Raw genomic sequence first — 18689 nt, 5'->3', positions numbered from 1 at the left:
AAGTTGACGACAAAAAACAAAAAAACAAAAAACAAAAAAACTAGCCAGCACCGAAATCCAGAAGGATCTTAGCCCATTACAAGGACTGGTTGAAGGCGTGGTCTGCTGTGCCTTGGTCAGCTCGAGTCTTTCCCACAGAACATGGCCGCAGACAGATGGGAAGACCATAGATGGGAAAGAGATAGGTCCAGGGGCTGCCCCCTTTCCTGCACAGGTCCTGTGCTGTTTGCATGGTTTGCATGGCTTTCCTCCCACCTGGTTTCAGGCCATTCCTCTGTAAAGGTCTACTGTCCGTCAATCCTCTCATTAATGTTTTGTGGTAATGCTTACCTGGGATATTCGCTTAAGGTCTCTCTCTCTTTTTTTTTTTTTATTATGTTTAAGACTCTGGTTTATTTCAATCATAGACTTGGGGTCCAAATTTGCTTGTTTTACCAAATAGCACAGCAGTTTCCAAACCAGGTGTTCTTTGGTTGCAGCTAAACTGGGCTTGGGGCATCTCATTGCTTTCTGAATTAAATGTAAAAATGTGTATATGAGCAAACATGCTCACTTTTCTGGAGAACTGAGCCGTGCATTTTGTCAGATTTTCAAGGGCGTAGACTGTGCGGGTTTCATAGCCTGCTGTGGACCAGACTGCAGGGCTCTGAGCACCAAAGGCTGATTCTCAAACAGCAACACTGGCTGCTTGAGCCACATTTACCACAGCCGAGGACGGACAACTGGGCCAGGCCTGGGGCTGACAGTATGCTGAGGACAGCAGCGGCTCTCCCTCGGGCCTCTGAACTAGAAGAGTTATCCCTGGGCATCTGGTCGATGGTGCTGATGAACCCTGTTCTTTTGGCACAAAAACTTTGAGAAGGTTTCAGTCTAGCGCAGAAAAGACCAAGAGTAACAAACCATCTCGGCAGGCTCTGCACCACGTGATGAGCAGCACGCAAGTAACACAACGAGTAAAGATGGCTACGTGAACTCAGAGACGCAGAGGTAAGGCTGAGCTTGCTTTAGCTCTCAGTGCAAAGGAAGGGTACCAGGCAGTTCTGAATAAAGAGAGCTGCAGTCTAACGTACCATTCCAGCAAGATTCTTCTGGAATGACGCATGGGACTGAAGGAAGAAACAGGAAGACAAATTAAAGGGAAATTACTGAAATCAATAACCCCAGAAAGCAATGAATGCTTGAATGAATTAGCCAATGTCTCAAAAAAAAAAATCTCATTATGTAGCCCAGGCTAGCCTTGAACTCCCTATCTTCTGTTGCTATCAGACTGCTAAGATCACAGGCCCGTGCTACATCACACAGGCTAGAGGTCTATTAGTAACAAAATAAAACAAAACAAGACAAAAATAAAATAAAAATAAAACCAAAAAGAGCTCTCTGTAAAAGCACAGTAGGCTGTCATCTTCTCCCTGACAGAGTCTAATTCCTCACATCTGGCCATCTTCAGGGAGGACAGAGTTAGCGAGGATTGCTTTATAGTTCTGAGTATTGTATGTTCTTATCGCAAGAGCTTTTACACAGCAGTGTCATCATGCAGGCCAGATCTATCAGCACAGGCCTGTAATCTCTACTACTTGGGGGACTGAAACAGAATGATGATCTGGACTGGACTGTGAGTTCAAAGCCAGCCCAGGCAAGTGAATGGGTACTTGTCTCAAAACAGTTAAAGGAAAGGTTTTGGACTCCCCAGCACCATAGAAACTGGATGAGATAGCTTCATGTGCTTTCATAATTCTGGCACTTGGAAGGTATAGGCAGGAGGGTCAGGAGTTCAAGACCATCCTTAGCTTACATGGGAGTTTGAGGTCAGCCTAAAACAAGAAAAACAGAAAAGAGAACCAGAAGAGGTCCTGGGGGATCCGTATCAGAGTTGAAGCAGTCCACTTGTGGGAGGGACCCTTTCCAAGTGTTCCTCCTGCAGCAGCTGGGAAATTAGCTAATATTCGTGGGTGGTGATGAGGCAGGGCCTTTGTATCCAACGTCTGTGCTACGGCTCTGCTGCTGTGTTTGGCTGTGAGGTCACCTTGGATAACTCATAGCAATCTCTTCAGAATGTCTGAGGTGCTTACAGTCCAATTGGCAGCCGGCCCCCTAGGTGGCCAGGATGCCCTTGTTTAATGGCTGACTGGGCATAAACAAGAGGAAATGCTCTGTTAGACCGTGCCACTCAGCATCTGATTTTACCTATCAGCTGACTAGGATTTGTTGGGCCTGAACAAGGTCAAAAGGTCAAGTGAGATTAGGAAGAGTCTCACAGTGCTGCTGTCTCTTATTCAACCAAGAGGAGTGAGGAAGGTTGAAGCAAACATCAAACGTCAGCCTCGGGAGTCAGGACGAGATGCCAGGGTGGCAATTCTGCCTGAGAGGAAGAAAGTGTACTTACTCAAAGCCTTCAAAATCTTGCCAATCCATTACGCACGGGCACTCCTCTTATGTCAACTAAGTTGAAGAGTGGGGGTTCCATGTCTGCTATAATAAGTCACTGAATCAATAAACAAGACAGAAATGCTGTCCCCCACCTTTGTGGGCCTTCCTAAGGACTATCTATCCTGTGGACTATCCTAAGAGGTTTGGGCATCAAGTCTGGCTCTTTGGGAAGGACCATGTCACCTCTGTTAACTGCCCCAGGCTGGCACTTTAGCCTCAGACAGCTCTGGGCAAGCCCACATCTCTGTGGATAACCATACCAGGATTTTGGTCTGTCCTCAAAGAGCTATTGTTTTCTGTCTTCGTCAGGTCATGGCTGCAGTGGTATGTGGTTTCTGTAAAAGGTCTTATTGTGACAAAAGAGGCATTTAAAGTGGCCTAAGAACTTCCAGAGAAGATATGATTTCTGACACACACACACACACACACACACACACTGTAGAGGACCTAGAGTATTGTGGGTGCTTAATAAGTGGCTATGACAGCTATTTTTTTCCACAGACTATTTCCTGGATTCAGGACTCAGGTCTATTCTGGGGCCAGACTTTCCTACAACGTAATCTCACTGTCTCTTCCCACTCCAAACAATAGTGGGGCCCAGAGCCTCTCATTCTCATCGCTCAGGATTTTAAAAACTCTGCACATATTACTTCAAAGGTAGGTATAGACCCTTTAAACGCGACGAAATAAACAGACAAATTGAGGACTGTTAAAGTAAAAAGGAAATTAAATGCCAACATCAAGAGAACCATACTATAAATGTGCCTTAAAGAATCAAGGATTCATTTCCCAGGATCTGGACCATAATAATGCCAGACACTTGCTATAGAACAGAAATTAGCACAGGTCAGTAGTTAGGGATTGTATTTACCTAAGCGATAAGGGTAGGGTGTAGAGGTGTGTGATGGTCCTCTCTACTGGACACAATGGAGAACTGAAATGTAGGTGTTTACCCTAGAGTTGGGTATGCTAGCACAGGCTCACGTACACTAGATTGCTGTAGTGCCCCCAAGTTCACAGGGGTGCTGTAAGTTGGAATTCTTATTGAGCTCCTCAGGAAAGACAGAATCTGGAGCCTGGAAGAGCGGAGTTGCACAGGAGTGGCCAAGGACACTGCGTCCTCAGGTTAATGAGTAGTAGGCTGACATAGGGAGGGGGAGAGTTAGTCACTCAGAGACTTTAGATGAGGGTGTGACTCTGGAGGAGACTTTAGGTCTGTGTCTTTTGTTCAGAAAGGGTCTTTCAGCACATCATTAAAATATTACAAGGATTTCCTAACTAGGTGATTTTGTTTCCATAGCTGGCAGGGTCTCAGGTTAGGCATGCTGACCTGTTCCTTTTCAAACACACAATGTCCCGCTGGCATTGTATTGCTTTCCTACTGCTGTGATAAGGCATCATGATGAAGACAGCTTATAGAAGGAAGGGGGTCAGATTTGCAGAGGGATAAGGGTCATCACCACCATGCCAGGAAAGCGTGACAGCAGCTGGAGAAGCAGGCTGTGAGCTCACATCTAAAACCCCACACAGGAAGCACAGGAATCCCAAGTGGCATTTGAAACCTGAAAGCCCTCCCTCATCTCCTGGACATCCTTCCTCCAGCAAGGCCACACCTCCTAAGCCTATCCAAACAATACCACCAACTGTGGACCAAGTATCCAAATGCCAGGGACTACAGGGGACATCTCATTCAAACCACCACAAACGCCTTCTGATTTGAACTCCTGTGGTTTGCTGAATGAGAGCTGCCACTTCTGAAATGAAAACATTGTCATTTCCTTCAAGAATGAACTCCTCTTCCTCAGCTTAAAGATACTGAACAAGAAACACCTGCTCTCGTCTGAATGAGTATCAAGGGTGTATTTTTCACACCCCAAACTTTGGATTTCGACAACATATCACCCATTCTCCTGAATAAGGACACTGATGGCGACGTACTCACAAGCCCTGTGCTTGAGGGCAGCTCCATGTGACACCTGTAGCCTTGTTCTGTGTGTGACACATCTGGTGAGGGCAGAAGCTGGTTCCTTTCTAATTGGGAACCTGGCCAGCCTGCACTTCTGTTCTTCCCGGGGAAACTAGATTCAGTACTGATGTGATGGAGTCCCTCTGTAAGGCTTCCCTGAGAACCAGACCCCTTTGAGAGACCTGGGTCAGAGCCATGTGATATTGGAGCTTTTGTATTTAACTCTAAGAGCTGAGGTCCTCAGGACTCCTTATTCTGAAGGCCCAGGAATGGCCCTGGATGCTTTCTCTCAGCCAACAGATAACACTGTTACTATTCTGATACTGTAACAAAATACCTGATAGAAACAAGTTACAAAAGGGAGAAAAAGTTCTCTGTGGCTCAAGGTTTCAGAGACATTTCAGCAGTGGGGAAGGCATGGTGACAGGAGGCCAAAGTGGTGGCTGTTCACATGGTACAAACCAGGAAGTGGAGAGAGCTAGACTAGAGGCAGGGATATGTACAACCCTCCAAGACCAGCTCCTACTGACCTCGGTCCATCAAGAGGGCTGGCCTCTAGACTCAATAGCCTTCAAAATAATGCCTTAAGCTAGAGTCCAAGTAAGTGTTCAAAATATGAGGGGCCTTTCAAATTCAGACCTTGCCCCCATCCCGTCCTCTACTCACTGCATCAGAGTGACCTCATTGGCTGAGGGGAGAGACCTCAGAGTACATTTCCAGTTCCTCTAGGTCCACGTGCCTCTCTCTATCTGAACTGTCAGGTGGGCACAAGTGAGCACACGTGTGTGTGTGTGTGTGTGTGTGTGTGTGTGTGTGTGTGTGCGCGCGCGTGCGCAGATGTGTGTTCACTCATGCCTCCCAGGCTGAAATGCCTGTGGAAGGGAGGCTCTCTTCACCAATGATCGGAAACAATTAATCACTGTTTCAGGTGCTTGCTTTGATCCACGTCATCTGCGTCCACTTCATTCCCTACCTTTAAGCCAGACTTATTTGGACAGATAGCAACCTTCCTTCCCTCTCCACCGTATGATGATGATGTGCATGGTCCGCTGAGGAGGTCTCAGGCTCACCTGAGGACTCCCCTAGTGTAGCCAGGATGGGTGGACTATAGTGCAGAATGCTGTGGCCATGCTCTGCTGCCCCTCACTGGCCGAACCTGGTGGTTACTACCTTGCCTAACTTTGTAGAATGCACTTGGTTCTGGGAAATGGAGTAGACACATAGACAGACACTGCCACACACAGACACCTACACCCTGAACAGGGACAGATGACAGAACAGAGAAGGGCTCCCTTTCACCAGCAGTCTGATTTTAGAGGCGTGTCTTTCAACACAACCAGTTGTTTCCCTGGTGACAGAGGCCTCAAAATAAACAGGACTCTGCTCAGACAGTAGTCCACTGGGCTCCGGCTTCTGCCCCAAGACTAACCATGCTAAAATAACAGCCAAGGTAGTTGCTGCCCTGTCTGCCGTCTCTGCAGTCCCAGGTCTGCTGCAGACTGTCAAGAGTTAGGGGCACTTAGAGTTTTCTGTGCACTGATGCAGTGGGGTGGGGCTGTGGGGTGGTCTGCAGGCGGGGTCCCCTCTGCTGATGAGCAAGGAAGGGCCAAAGGCAGACCCAGAGGCCAGAGCTCGCCCTCTGCTCCCCCACCCGCCTCCCTGCTTCCCACACAGCCCTCTGGGACTGGCATGGTGTCTGGAGGCGGGCCAGCAACCTGATGTGCATGCCACAGCCCGTCCCTCTCCCCACACAGAGCTGCAGTAATCCTGAGGTTCAGAGAGCCGGCTGGAGAGGCAGCTTCAGCACAGCAACCCTGTGACAGAGCAAAAGCCACTAAGCGGATTTCGTCCCCCTTGCGAACAAGTGGAGTGAAGAGAGCCCCCAGCCTGCCAGCTCTTCAGGTAAGAATTAGGGGTGCGTTATATTCAGAGCTGGGTTTGGCTGTTTGTATAAAGCTAGTCGAAAGGGAAGAGGGGGGACTTGTGAGGGTAGAGAAGTGTTTTAAGCAGTTAGCAGGGAGCCAGCATGCCTGCCAGTGTATTGGGTGGGCTTCCCTCCGGCCGCTTTGAACTGAGATGCAGCAGACCTGGAGGAAGGGCCTGCTGAGCACACAGACATGGAGAACTGACACTTACAGGTTAGAGATAGCACAAGTAATCCTACACACTTACAGGTTAGAGACTGCACAGGTAATCCTACACCAGGCTGCCTATCATCATCTTCCGACCCGCGCCTGCCTAATAAGACCAGAGTGGGTGGGGATCATCTGACAGAAGCCCTGGATGCAGCCTTTGAGATCTGTGGAAGCTGAAAGCTGTGGCCACAGTGGGTCTGGCTGGCAGTGTCTTGCTGTGTCACGATCACTCTACTCTAGTCTAGAAACTCAGCTGCCTCGGAAGAACCTGTGAAAAGCCTAGGATTTTATCGGCTGTTTCACAAAATAGCTGAAGGATTTGATAGGGTGGACTCCGACGCTCCCCACCCTGTCACCTGGGCTACCCATTACCTTCTGACCCTATTTCACAGTCACAGGCTCATGTCTTAAGCTCCTGAACACAGCAACCGTATTCAAGGCTCTTGGATAGGAGGCCTTGAGACTCTCAGACCTCTGGGTGCCCATGTGGGAATTTCAGGCATTTAATCAAGGGTCACTTTGCAGAAACCTTGCCTCCCATCTCAGTCCCAAGAGCTCTCTGTGTCTCGGCTTAAGCCTCCGTACCTTCTTTAGCTCACTTAGCATCCACCATTGTGTCTCTTCCTTCCTGTTTGCTTTGGTGGCCAACACCTTCGCTTTCCTTCTCCTTGGGGATGTCAGGGAGCAAGGATAGCTTCTCATTTGACAGTGGGGAGAGACAGGTATCCCAAGAGAGGCTGCCCTGTTCCCCTCACCTTCAACTGCACCATGTCTTGGCACCTGGCAAAATGTTGAAAAGGTGGCTCGGCTGGCAAAATGCTTGCCATACAGACTTGAAGGCCTGCGTTGATCTCCATAAGCCATTATTTTTGTTGTTCTTATCCTTGGTTGGGTGGCTGTTTTTTGAGCTGGGTTCAGTAGTGAACGCTTGAAAGCCCAGGACATGGGAGATAGAAACAGGTGGATTGCTAGGGCTCACCAGCCAGTCAGTCTCCAGTCTATACTCACTGAGTTTCTGGTCCATGAAAGACCCAAACTCACAAACAACAGAATAAAAGCAGGGACCAGAAAACAAACAAGCAAAACCCAAGGTGGACAGCTCCCCAGGGGTGACACCTAAGTTTGTCCTCTGGCTTCTGCCTGCACATGTGCATGTGTATATCTGGGAGTACACACACTTACACACACACACATACACACATACACACATACACACACACACACACACACACACACACACACACACGAGAACAAATCACTTTCCTTTGGAGGTAGTGGGGTCTAGGAATAGTTGCCCGCAGTCTGTGCAAATAAGTGTGGCTTGGTGGAGACTCTGATTCACAGCCACCAACTCCCTCTGCCTTTATTTCCTTTGTGTTGATCACCCAGGGTTTCCCAGGAAAGTCCCCTCTTAAAATTGGATCTTGGAAGGCAAGCTGAAGAGTTTGAGGACAGCTGACTGAGGATGTGGGAACACTTTCTTCTTGTGGTGACTGTCTTTAAAGTTCAGGGAAATGCTTCATTTAAAGAAAAAGGCATATATGAAAAGTCAAGCAGGAAAGCAAGGTTGTGTTTGTGAGTCCTTGCCTGGTTCTTAAGAGGGTTTAAGAAAGCAGGGCACGATCACGTGGTGTGAGTCACTGGTGAGGGCAACAACCATGCAGATGCTCTTTTCAACGGTGATAGTGGATGGACACTTGATCTAACTAGCAAAGGGATGTCTGATCCAGGGAGAGACGCTGAAGCCAGACATCTTGCAGGCATGCATTCTGTGGACTCTGAGTAAGTTAATAATCAAGGCCCAGCCATCCTGTGTACCGGCTGCCAGGAGCACAGAGGGTGACATAGTCCTTTTTAAGCTGCTAAGACAGGATTCATGCTAGGGAATGCCTTGCTTTAAGTATAAGTAACATCCATTCACTGTGCATAGATGACAAGTGGGTGAATCTTTTTCCCAGACAGGCAGTTTTCCATCAACCACCAATAAGGCATCCCATATCAAAGGTAACTGGCTCCAGCCCAATCAGACAAAGAAAGGAAAGGCACTATGAGTATATATTAATGGCACATGGTTGGGATGGAAGGTTAACAAAGAACCCAAGGCGGAGGACAGGAGCCAGTTTAGGGCAGGGGCAGGCAGCAAAGCAGAGGACAGAATAGCAGTGAGTCCCTAAGTCACAGTGAAAAGCATTGTAGGGACAGGGAAATGGCTTAGTGGGCATAGACACACACACACACACACACACACACACACGGTGACCTGAGTTTGGACCCCCAGCACTCATGGAAAGGCATAACAGCACACATCTGTAATCTCAGGGCTCCTGTGTGAGATGGGAACCACAAACAGGAGAAGTTTGTAGGTCAGAGAGTTTGCATACATACTAAGGAACAACCAAAGAGAGACCCTAATCTCAAACTAAGTGGAAGGCAATGGCCAAGATGCCTGCACTCACACGTGAATGAATACATATATACATAAATACATACATACCTGCATACATACATACATATAATACACACACAAAAAGACAGTGAAGAGCAACTTAAGATACATAAAGTAAATTGCTGACCTCCATATACATAAATACATATATACCAATATACCTGCACATACATGTGCATGCATATAAACATGTACGTAATACACACAGACAGATATATACACATACATATACATACACACAGCCACAGTGGAGAGGAGAGCAACCTAAGATAACTAAAGTAAACCTTTGACCTTCATATACATAAATACATATATACCAATGTACCTGCACATACATGTGCACATACATGTGCACAAACATGTATATAGCACACACACATAAACACATACATGTGCTCAGGAAAAGCAAAGTGACATGGCTACTAAATGCACGGGTTCTGCAGTGAGGCAGCCGAGGCCCACATTCTGACTCTCTTTCTAATTAGTGTTGTGACTTGCCTCGGTCTCCTCATTTGTAAAAAGGGTGATAAAGTGCTAACCTATTGAGGGCAAGATCAAGTGAGCTGCTGCATTAGTCTACTGCCTGGCTTTAGTGAGTGTTGTGAGAGCAGAGGAGGCTGCAAGGCCCAAGCACCGGGGCTCTGTTTGCATTTGTGAAGACCTGAAGACAGAACAGTTATTGTCCTCGTCTCCAGTGTTCTCGTCCTTTCTGGATCCAGGCACGCGGCTCAGCTTTAAGTCCGCCAACACCCAGTGAATCAGGGGCTGGCTGGTACAGACGTAGGATTTAGGCTTGGTGGAGGGGCTGTTTACCCGGTGTCCCACAGCTACCAAGGGGCAGTCAAGTCAGGGTGTCCAGCAGGTCTGTGCTTCTACCTGGGGAGGCATCCTAAGAGACAGGTGGAATTTGGTGACAGGAACTCAACAACAGGTGACATCTGAAGACACCAATAGGCTAGAGTTTGTAACCACTGTTCAGAGATGGCAGGGTCAAGCTTGGGTCATGAGCAGTCTCAACATGGAAGACTTACATGTAGGCATATCCAGTCTGCAGCTGGTGAGCCACAAGTACTCCAGGATAACCATGAATAACCCAACATAAAATTATAAACTAACTTAAAACATTATAAGGAGGGTTTTGGTTGGTTGTTTTAATGATTTTTCTTTTTTCTTCTTTTGCAACTTAATTCATGGTTCTTGACTGAACTTTGTAGATGAGAATATCTGTCTCAATGTCCAAAGGTTGGACACCACTGACAGCCTTGAGTGTCAGGATCTTTGGAAACAAGATAGGCTACACAGGTACTGTTGCCTCCAATTTTTCTGAACCAGGCAGTGGGCAGAGCTCAAGAACACAGGAAATGAGGTAAGAACAGATTCAGGCATGGCAAGAATGCTGAACCAGGACTCTCTGAATGGCTAGGGTCTAAGTTCAGAGTTGCCTGAGCTCAGTCTAAGGGTAACACTGGGTCACCTTGGTTGTAGAGATAGGAGGAACAGATGATCCAAAACAAATTGTCATAACCAGGGAAGTTCCTGGTAAAACAAAGACTGGATTTTTTTAATACATCCAGTGTAACTTGCAGAGACTGGGTGTTTGCATGAGCACTCAAGACCACCTCTCTAACCTTGCTGAGGAAATCTGATGATATCAGCAGGGGTGAAAGGGTATGCCCACCTTGCAGGCAGCTATGTTGGTGTGGAGGGTTACTCGGGCGCATGCCTCAACCCTAACCCCTCCAGGAACGGTGCTCTGGTCCAGGAGTTTTAAACCTTTAAGGTCCATAAAGAACCCGATTCCTGTTGGGCTTGGTGGTGCAGGTCTGCAAACCCAAGTGCTTTGGGAGGCTTGCCCATGCGTTCAAGGAGACTATCTGAAAATGAAAACCAGAAAGTGCAAAGAGAGTTGAGAGAGCCCATCTAGTACTCTCAAGGTCCTAGCTTTAATCCTTAGCCTTATAATAGGGAGTGGGGTGAGTCAGATTCCTAAGTCCTAGGCACAGAAATGATACTCAATGGATTCACAATGGGACCCAGGATTCTGCATTTCCTTGGCAATGTCCAGGTGGTCCTGATACATTTCATCCATGAGACACACTTAGCAAAGCTTGGATCTGGCTTCCCACTGTGGGTCCTTCACTCTTTTTAGTATAAGGGGGAACACAGAGCTGTGTGGCCTGAGTAGCAGTTCGCTACTCAGTCATAGTGACTTGCCTGAGAGACCTTCTACCCTATTATAACAACACTATAGTATCCATGTCCCATGATGCCCTCAGCCCACGAATTCTTCACAACAATGCCACAAGGTAGATGCTACTCCTCCACACATCTCACTAAAGTAAGAAATGGGTCCATGACCTAAGAGCAGTGAGGCTGGGGTTCGAGCTAATCATGAGCAGAGCCCAAATGCATAACTGAAAGACTGACTTCCATGAGAGCAGGTTCCTTTCTCATTCACAGGTGGGGAGACCATCTCTAGTTCCCACCCTGGTCTTGCCCAGCTTTTCCAGGCTCACACAGCATTTCTCCAGAGGCAGATGTCCCCACATCTCTCTACCCTTGTTGCATTCAATAAGTCAGAAGGATGAGGGGACCCGGGTGTGGAAAGCAAGAGTAAAAGGTTAGACTCACATGCTGAAACCACCCCAATCCCTAGAACCCCAGACTATGATCTGATCTAGAAATAGGGCTTTGTTTCTTTTTCAAAGACATCCAAGTCAAGATGAGGTTGTTAGAACGACTAATGTTTTTATAAAGAAGGGAATTTTGCATACAGAGATATATACAGAGGCAGGAGGATGTGAGGAGAGACAGCCATGAAGGAGAGGAGCCTGGAGCAGAACCTCCCTGAAAGCCCTCAGAAGGAGCCAACCCGACAAGGCCTTTCTGATGTTTTTGCCACCCAACAGTCCAGCTGAGTCATGTGGTAGGGAACCAAGTTCCCAGGGTTTCCTCTATGTCCTGATCTTGGGGTGATCTAGCTGAAGGTCAGGTTGGAGCGACATTTTAGAATTTCAACTCTGAGAGCCTTTCTGTTGTCTTAAGTGTTGCCCTTGAGAGCACCCAAAAGGTCCACTGCTCAGGAGGAGAGGACTGAAGAGGAGCGAGAAGGGAAGACAAGAGGAAGCAGGAGAAAGAATTGAAATGGGGACTAGGGGAATGTTTATAAGTGCAAGGAATGACTAGGTCAAGTTCCTGCAGCTCACTCCTGGGAACTTCCTGTGGCCAAGAAGCATGCCAAACACAGCTGCAGCAGGGCTGGGACCCATAGAGAGGTCAGTCATAGATGAAGGTATAGCAGTCTCCTCTGGTAGCATATCGAGCACACAGCAGAGGTGCCTGGGGGTGATGCTTGCCTGGGCTGAGATCTGAAATCTGAGATCTGGAGGTGGAGGAGGGCAGAGAACTCCAGAAGGTCACACGGTATGAGGAACTGTGGCTACCAAGCAGCCAAAATGAGGCCAGTATGGCTGGAGGACAGGGAGTGTGGCTGTAAGGAAGGTCTTGTTCTCACTGGCTTCTCTGTGGCTGGATAAACGCTAAAAACAATTTGAGATTACAGGTTACAGCCTGTTCTCGAGGGAGGCCCAAGCAGGAACTTTTAGGTGAGGTGTCCTTCTCTAGCTCCCAAGACAGGGACATGGGAGGCAGAAACTGAAGCAGAAGCCATGGCAGAGTGCTGCTAACTGGCTTGCTCCCCGAGTCTGCTCAGCTAGCTTCCTTATACAACTCAGGACCACCTGTTACAGGGCTACACTGCCCACCGTGGGGTGGGCCCTCCTACATCACTTGGCAGTCAAGAAAATATTCCTACAGACATGCCCATAGGTCAATGGGATGACAGCAATTCTTCATTTGAAGTTCCCTCTTCCCACATGTGTCAAGTTGCCAGTCAAGAGTAGCCATGCATTTAAGGGGTAAGGCCACAGAAAACACAGCAGCTGTTCTCAGCCTTCTTAATGCTACTACCCTTTAATACAGTTCCTCAGGTTGTGGTGACCACCCCCCCCCCCACTATAAAATTATTTTGTTGCTACTTCCTAACTATAATTTTGCTACTGTTACTGATTGTAACAAAATCTGATAAGCAGGATTTCTGATGAGATACCCACCACCACCAAAAAGAGTTCGTGATGGACCAGTTGAGAACCACTGGCTTAGAAGGTGTGAGTCTATATACGGAAACTTTCCATCGGTTAGAGACAAGGGGTTGGGGCAGCAGCAAGCAGTCCAGGAGCAGCTTGCCAGTTACTCAGTTTTACAATGTTGCAAAATCCTAAGGGAAGAGAATCTTATTCCTGCCCCGAAGCACCCTCTGCAGTGCATGCCAAAGAGTCCAAACAGACGCAGTGTATCATTACTTTTCTTGCTGTGACCAAGTATCTAGTAAAAAGCAACATAAGGTCTGGAGGGTTTATTTTGGCTTACAGTATAAAAAAGAATACAGCCCTTCAAGGCAGGGAAGGCATAGCTGGCACAAGGGCAGGATACCTGATCCAGTAGACAAGAAGCCAAGAGAGACAGGAAGTAGGGCCTGGCTGTAAAACCTCAAGGCCTACCTCTGATGACACACTTCCTCCATCAAGGCTCCACCTCTTAAAGGTTCCACAACCTTCCAACCAGAATTCCAAGCTGAGGACCAAGTGTTCAAATGTGAGCCTACGGGAGACATTTCACATTCAAACCACAGCAAAACAGTTATTTGTGGTCACTAGATCCCAGCAGTAAGCTAGGCAGCCAGGCAGTGTCATACATACTTCAGGTGACTGGACCTCACTGGAAGGGCACAAAGGTCCCAGGGGACAACACTGCCTCTTCTTTCTGCTTGTGCTCTGCCTGCAGTAGCAACAGCTGGTACACATTTGGGGATCTAATTGTTCAGCAGGGTCTAGGGATGGTGGACAAAGTTGGGGAAAGGAGGGGACAGAGGAGAGGGGCAGTAAACAGAAGAGAAAGCTGGTAGAGACAGTATGAAAAGAGACTGAAGTTGCTGGGTAGGGAAATGCAAAGGCCACAAAGCTCCGTGTGTCTCAGTCATGACTTCATGCGAGAAGCTGAGAGCAAGTGTGATGGAACACACCGTAAGTTCAGCATGCAAAAGGCTGAGGCCGGAGGATCAGAGTTAAAGACAGTATGTGTTGGGGTAGAAATCTCGGCTCTCGTCCAGACAAAACACAATGGGCCAACATGGTTCCATGTGGAAAGGTTTAATGAGAGAAGAAGAGTAGAAGAGGAGAGGAGTAAAGGCCGGCCATGAGTATGTGGAGGGAAGCGGGGAGGGGAATGGGGAGAGAAGGGTCAAAGGGGAAGAGGGGAAGAGCAAGAAGCAAGAGTAAGAGAAGAGAGTAAGAGAATGAAGAGGGGGCAAGCAGCCCCTTTTATAGTGAGTCAGGCATACTTGGCTGCTGCCAGGTAACTGTGGGGTGGAACATACCTGGCTGCTGCCAGGTAACTGTGGGGCCGAGCTTAGAATACCAACAGTATGGGTTACATAGAGGGAGGAAGAGAGGGAGGGAGGGAGGGAGGAAGGGAGAAAGGAAAGAAAAATGAGCTAGGCCTAATGGATGGGATTCGGGCTTGGATTTGCTGCCCTACTAAGTGTCTAACCGCCTCTACTACGTGACAGCGCATCCCCTTCCCCTAGAAAATTTATCAATACCAATTGTCAAGGAAATAAGTCACCTGCCACAAAAGTCCTGCTGGAGAAAACCGAATGCACTTTACTTCCTTGTTCCTTCTCTGCCACAGAAGGAATTCCCTTTGGATTTAAACAGAGACACTGGAGATAGCTAAGCAAGGATGAATTGATGGAGTAACTTGGGAGAAGAGAGAGCAGCCTAACACTTGTGACCACCACTTGAGCCTGGTGGCTTCCCTTCTTTTCTTTTGCTGGCTTGTTCCTGCCTCTGAGGTTTTGCAACTGTGCCATCAGTGTGGAATGCTATTCTCCGAGTTCTTCACATAGCAGGGTATCTTGTTCTGTTTATTCTCAGCCTCAGGCTTTACCTCAAAGAGGCTTCCTGTTACTCTAGTCTTAGCCTGTCTTCCTACGTGGCCTTACCCCAGTTAGTAGCCATTGTGCCAATTTTAAAAACATTGATATTGCCTATTCTATTAGAACATAAGCCTCATGGGGCAGGAACCAGTCCTTGTCTGTCTGGTTCCAGCTCCCTCCCCAGGACAGAGGCAGCAGCTCAGTAGTAGCCACAGGACCAGTGAGTGAGCGAATCACTCATCTTGGGAGTAAGACAGCCAAGGCCCTGGGACAGCAATGAGCCATCCGTCCAGTCCACTCTCTTCTGTCCTCACAACTTCTTTGCATCTGAGAGCAACACCATGAAACCTGAGTTCAAGACCTGTCCATCCTCAGCCGCTCTACTTTAGCTGGCTTGATGTCACTTCTGCAGAGGCACTTTAGGGCAGTGGTTCTCAATCTGTGGGTCATGACCCTTTTGCAGGGGTCACCTAAGACCATCAGAAATACCGGATATTTGCACTTCGATTTATAACAGTAGCAAAATTATGAACTAGTGACAAAAGCAATTTTATGGGTGGAGGTCACCATAACATGAGGAACCGTACTAAAGGGTCGCAGTGGTAAGAAGGTTGAGAACCTCTGCTTTAGGCAGATGGAAGCCTACGTCAGCTGTGTAATTCACATAGAGGTGAATGATCTCATGGACGAGGGGCATCTAAAGCAAGTGAGTGACGTCAGGCACCCAGAAAAGACACAGGGCTTTCCTCATCGATGGGGATAACAGAGTGGCCCACAGTCAGCACCCAGTCTGTACAAGGTGCCCTCTGGAGACTCTAGAGAAAGAAAGTGCTTCCAGAGGCTGCTACTCTCCTCCTGCCTCATCAGAATTCCTGTCAGAATACCCAGTAAGGGTGGGAGCTGGAACCAATGCTCCAAAGCCTTGCCCTGAGGAGAAAGTACATCCCTATCTCAGAGGCTGGGTGGCCTGGCTTTTGGAGTAAGTTGCATGGACAGTCTTCCTCCCTCAGTTCAATTATTATGTCTGGTAGAGGGACATTTCTAAATGGCCGATGCAGGTTACGTTCAAAATGGCATCTTTCAAAGGTTTCTTCCCAACAGTGAAATTTCCATGCAGTTAGCATCATAAAATCTGTTCTCACTCTCCCTGGCTAGTTGGAGGGAAGCAAAGCCTTCAGGCTCTCAGTAGGTCAGGAAGTTTTCTAACAACTCCCATTCTTACCCATCTTCCTCTAGCCTGTGGTGCTCAAGTGTATGGCATAGTGGTCAAGGATAGAGGTTATGGGGTAGATGGTCTGGGTTTAAATCCAGGATCCAGCCCTCCATAGCTGTGTGCAAGTTAAATAATGTTTAAGGCTCTATTAAGTAAACATTGTGACAGCACCCATGTCTTACATCTCCTGCCTGGCACTTGTGAGTTAACACAGGTAAAATTCACAGTGCTGCCAGCACTGCCTCAATGTCATTTGTTCCCATCTCAGACGGTAAGACATTTGAGACAACACCCGTCACGTTTTAGTTCACAAGGCATAGATAGCAGCTAATATTTCCTCCATGAAATTAGAACTATTATCATTACTGACAAACTCAAGGTTTCTGGAAATTTCCATGTGACCATTTTTAAAATAAAATAAATAATAAATAAAGTTCAGGACCATGAAGATTTCCCCCTGCCCTGCTGATTCTGGTAGCCCTCCCCCGCGAACCCCATCCCCAAAGGGAAGATACCGTTCTGGATTTTTCTTCATGTCAGGGACCTGGAGCCAGCCAGCTGGGAGCTTTCTGAAGTGCTGATGGCTAAAGCCCGCAGTAGATTGCAGGTTACCTCTTTGCCACACTGAGCTGTAGATGTTCCCAACAACGACTAAGGACATGTAGGTCTTTGTTCCTTTTGCCTTACGCACACAAAGACTTTGGGCTTCCTATGCTGGGAACCACGATTCATCAATACAGCACCTCCCCCTCCAATTCTGCTCAGTGCCCCCTGAAGCTGGTGTTGGGTTCAGATCACTTGGAAAAGTGTGGCGAGCAGCAGGGGCTGCTGACAGCAGCAGACTGCACAGCTGTTGCCCGCCTTGCTCTCTCCTGCTGACTTTAGCTAAGGAACTCTTCTTTCTGCTTTACAGCAGAGGGCTATAGTGAGACTGGAGGTGATACAAGGCAGAGAGCGGCTGCCTCCTTTGATGCCTTTAATTCCCTGCCCCGCCCTGCTCTTGCGATAGCTCAGAGTTGTGGCTATGGAAACAGCCAGTGGGGATCAATGGCTCAGTGGTCTGAGAATCGCTTGCCTTGCATCAGGTGACCATGAGCACATCACTTGGCTTCCGAAGCAGCCTAGAGAGGTGGCGTCTGGGAAGGGGTCCAGACTGAAGTCTGGGGGAGGAGATGTCGGCTGCACCCACACCCCACTCAGCTCATCTTTTACCCCTGAGGCCCAGGAAGTAATGTGGATTTAAGCCCGGCTGCTCTCCGGGGTCTTCAGGCAGCTGCTCACTGAAGACTGATAGTCTCCCAAAAGGAAACTGGAGCCTCTCCAGTCCCCCTTTAGCCCTTCCTGATCCTCCCCCACCTCCCACTAAGGCCTGAGGGTTTAATACACAGCTGGATCAGGGTGGATCCAGAGGCCCGAGGTACAAGCAAGCAGCAAGGGCGTTTCTAAGGCCATACCCCAGTTGTTTCTGGTGACCCATTGACCTGGCCCTCCCTGCCTTACGCAGTCCTAGACTGAGCCAAGCCTTTGGAGAGCAGCTTCACCTTGGGGTAGCTGGCTGGAGCCTACTGTGCTGGGTGGGAGGTTTGGATCCCACGCTGGATGGGCCCTGGGGGAGGTCAGGGGAAGGATGGGCCAAGGAGGGCCTCATCATGTTTCTCCTTCACACTATTCAACAGTCAGATGAGGGCTGTGGGGACCTCTGTGGTAGAACTGTCTTGAAAATCTTTCAGCACATCGAGGCTGTAAAAGGGAAATCTATCTTGAATTGGTGACATGATGTCTTCTCATCACCAGGGTGGCACTTCTGTAATTCTAGCACTTGGGGGCTTAGACAGAGGTTTGGGAGCCCGACTTGGCTGGGTAGACTGGTTTGTTTGTTTGTTTGTTTGTTTGTTTGTTTGTTTGTTTTGCTTATTGAAAAAGCCTTGTGGGCTGGGGAGATTTGCCTCCCCTGCATCAACATAAAAAGCTGAGTACCACAGAACACATTTATACTCCTGACATGATGAAGGAAATGGGATGGGGTGTGGGGATGTGGGTGGGTGCAGGAGGATTCCTGGCATTCACTGGCTAGCTAGTCTTCTTGCCCAATCTGTCAGCTCCAAGGTGAGTGAGAGACTTTGTCTCAAAGAAAAAATCAGGCGGAGAATAACAGAGGAAACCAGTCAATGCCTGGCCTTCCCTTGTGTATTCATACACGTGCACATGTATGCACCTACCTGAACACACACAAACCTGTATGCATGCATACAGTACAGACACGGAGAGAGACGGGTAGGAGGAATTTCAGAGAACATCTACACTGCAGCTGGAGGGAGCGGCTTCTGGTAAAGGACAAGGAGCTGTCATTTGTCATCAGAGGTAGCTCTGACTGTTCCCCTGTATCCAGATCCTTCTCTTCCTGGCCAGCCTCACATCCTGCTAGGCTGTGCTGGCCAGCTTGTGTTGCTCATTATCTCTCCCCATCCTCTCTCTACTCACTCCACCCCGGGAGTAGGGGTGGGGAT

The 18689-nt window shown here is 48.2% G+C and overlaps 2 protein-coding genes and 1 pseudogene across 3 annotated transcripts in view; 1 reads left to right on the top strand and 2 right to left on the bottom strand.

Annotated features, from left to right (window-relative positions):
- The window catches only part of Arhgap26 (Rho GTPase activating protein 26), a 786446-nt gene that overhangs the window by 469108 nt on the left and 298649 nt on the right, over positions 1-18689 (bottom strand). The gene's annotated exons all lie outside the window — the stretch shown is intronic.
- The window catches only part of Fgf1 (fibroblast growth factor 1), an 86117-nt gene that overhangs the window by 3847 nt on the left and 63581 nt on the right, over positions 1-18689 (top strand). For both annotated transcript variants that reach the window (XM_006254650.5, XM_039096591.2), the window contains exon 2: positions 6148-6295. The gene's annotated coding sequence lies outside the window, so the exon portion shown is untranslated. The remainder of the gene's footprint in view (positions 1-6147; positions 6296-18689) is intronic.
- Positions 1-18689, bottom strand: part of LOC120098315 (uncharacterized) — a 37104-nt pseudogene that overhangs the window by 10767 nt on the left and 7648 nt on the right.

This window comes from Rattus norvegicus, chromosome 18, assembly GCF_036323735.1.
Source record: "Rattus norvegicus strain BN/NHsdMcwi chromosome 18, GRCr8, whole genome shotgun sequence".
NCBI classification, from domain to species: domain Eukaryota; kingdom Metazoa; phylum Chordata; class Mammalia; order Rodentia; family Muridae; genus Rattus; species Rattus norvegicus.
The sequence above is the reverse complement of the archived record's forward strand: the minus strand, read 5'-3'. Positions and strand labels throughout refer to the sequence as shown.